This window comes from Oncorhynchus keta, chromosome 15 (genome assembly GCF_023373465.1).
Source record: "Oncorhynchus keta strain PuntledgeMale-10-30-2019 chromosome 15, Oket_V2, whole genome shotgun sequence".
Lineage (NCBI taxonomy): Eukaryota > Metazoa > Chordata > Actinopteri > Salmoniformes > Salmonidae > Oncorhynchus > Oncorhynchus keta.
This window is the reverse complement of record NC_068435.1, coordinates 5,392,718-5,395,204: the sequence shown is the minus strand read 5'-3', so window position 1 is coordinate 5,395,204 and position 2,487 is coordinate 5,392,718. Positions and strand designations below refer to the sequence as shown.

Sequence of the window (2,487 nt, the reverse complement as noted above, 5' to 3'; positions counted from 1 at the left end):
AGACAGGTGGACAAATGGCAGGAGGAGTATGATGGAGGAGAGGGACGCACTGTGGTGCACTGTCTGTAAGTAACACACACTAACACACACACACACACACTCACACATACACACACTCACACACACACACACACACACACACACACACACACACACACACACACACACACACACACACACACACACACACACACACACACACACACACACACACACACACACACACCACTGCATCTCAGTGCTAGAGGCGTCACTACAGACCCTGGTTCAGCGGTCTAAGACACTGCATCTCAGTGCTAGAGGCGTCACTACAGACACTGGTTCAGTGGTCTAAGACACTGCATCTCAGTGCTAGAGGCGTCACTACAGACCCTGGTTCAGCGGTCTAAGACACTGCATCTCAGTGCTAGAGGCGTCACTACAGACACTGCATCTCAGTGCTAGAGGCGTCACTACAGACCCTGGTTCAGCGATCTAAGACACTGCATCTCAGTGCTAGAGGCGTCCCTACAGACCCTGGTGCAGCGGTCTAAGACACTGCATTTCAGTGCTAGAGGCGTCACTACAGACCCTAGTGCAGCGGTCTAAGGCACTGCATCTCAGTGCAAGAGGCGTCACTACAGACCCTGGTTCAGAGGTCTAAGACACTGCATCTCAGTGCTAGAGGCGTCACTACAGACCCTGGTTCAGAGGTCTAAGACACTGCATCTCAGTGCTAGAGGCGTCACTACAGACCCTGGTTCAGAGGTCTAAGACACTGCATCTCAGTGCTAGAGGAGTCACTACAGACCCTAGTGCAGACACTGCATCTCAGGTTCAGACCCTGGTTCAGAGGTCTAAGACACTGCATCTCAGTGCTGGAGGCGTCACTACAGACCCTGGTTCAGAGGTCTAAGACACTGCATCTCAGTGCTAGAGGCGTCACTACAGACCCTGGTTCAGAGGTCTAAGACACTGCATCTCAGTGCTAGAGGCGTCACTACAGACCCTGGTTCAGAGGTCTAAGACACTGCATCTCAGTGCTGGAGGCGTCACTACAGACCCTGGTTCAGCGGTCTAAGACACTGCATCTCAGTGCTAGAGGCGTCACTACAGACCCTGGTTCAGCGGTCTAAGACACTGCATCTCAGTGCTAGAGGCGTCACTACAGACCCTGGTTCAGTGGTCTAAGACACTGCATTTCAGTGCTAGAGGCGTCACTACAGACCCTAGTGCAGCGGTCTAAGGCACTGCATCTCAGTGTAAGAGGCATCACTACAGACCCTGGTTCAGCGGTCTAAGACACTGCATCTCAGTGCTAGAGGCGTCACTACAGACCCTGGTTCAAAGGTCTAAGACACTGCATCTCAGTGCTAGAGGCGTCACTACAGACCCTGGTTCAGAGGTCTAAGACACTGCATCTCAGTGCTAGAGGCGTCACTACAGACCCTGGTTCAGAGGTCTAAGACACTGCATCTCAGTGCTGGAGGCGTCACTACAGACCCTGGTTCAGAGGTCTAAGACACTGCATCTCAGTGCTAGAGGCGTCAATACAGACCCTGGTTCGAATCCAGGCTGCATCACAAACGACCGTGATTGGGAGTTCCATGGGGCGGTGCACAATTGGCCCAGCGTCGTCCGGGTTTGGCCGGTGTCGGCCCGTCATTGTAAATAAGAATTTGTTCTTCAACTGACTTGCCAAGTTAAATAAAGGTTCAAATAGAATGTATATATTAAAAGTCGCTGACAGACACATACACAACCAGGGGCGCAACTATAGAATTCGGGGGATATACACTCCAAACAGCCGACCCGACCGCTCGGAGGCGTCCGCATGGTCCTAAAGCACACCGTTGCCCTGTTTGTATCACATTCCAATTAGTAGTAGTTAGAGCGGTTAGAGTAGTATGAGTTAGAGTAATATGATTTAGAGTAGTTAGAGTAGAATGAATTAGAGTGGTTAGAGTAGTATGAGCTAGAGTAATATGATTTAGAGTGGTTAGAGTAGAATGAATTAGAGTGGTTAGAGTAATATGAGTTCGAGTGGTTAGAGTAATATGAGTTAGAGTAATATGAGTTAGAGTGGTTAGAGTAGTATGAGTTAGAGTAATATGAGTTAGAGTAGTTAGAGGAGTATGAGTTAGAGTAGTATGAGTTAGACTAGTATTAGTTAGAGTGGTTAGAGTAGTATGAATTAGAGGAGTATGAGTTAGAGTAGTATGAGTTAGACTAGTATTAGTTAGAGTGGTTAGAGTAGTATGAATTAGAGTAGTATGAGTTAGAGTAGCATGAGTTAGTGGTTAGAGTAGTATGAGTTAGAGTAATATGAGTTAGAGTGGTTAGAGTCGTTAGAGTACTATGAGTTAGAGTAGTTAGAGGAGTATGAGTTAGAGTAGTATGAGTTAGAGTAGCATGAGTTAGAGTAGTATGAATTAGAGTGGTTAGAGTAGTTAGAGTTGTATGAGTTAGAGTGGTTAGAGTAGTTATAAAAGTATTAGTTAGAGTTGT

The 2,487-nt window shown here is 47.6% G+C and overlaps 1 long non-coding RNA gene across 1 annotated transcript; it reads left to right on the top strand.

Annotated features, from left to right (window-relative positions):
* Positions 1–619: 619 nt before the first annotated feature.
* On the top strand, positions 620–1,515 carry LOC127907538 (uncharacterized). The gene is made up of 3 exons (XR_008064790.1): positions 620–747; positions 890–999; positions 1,330–1,515. It is a non-coding gene; the product is annotated as an uncharacterized LOC127907538 (long non-coding RNA).
* The last annotated feature ends 972 nt before the right edge of the window (positions 1,516–2,487 follow it).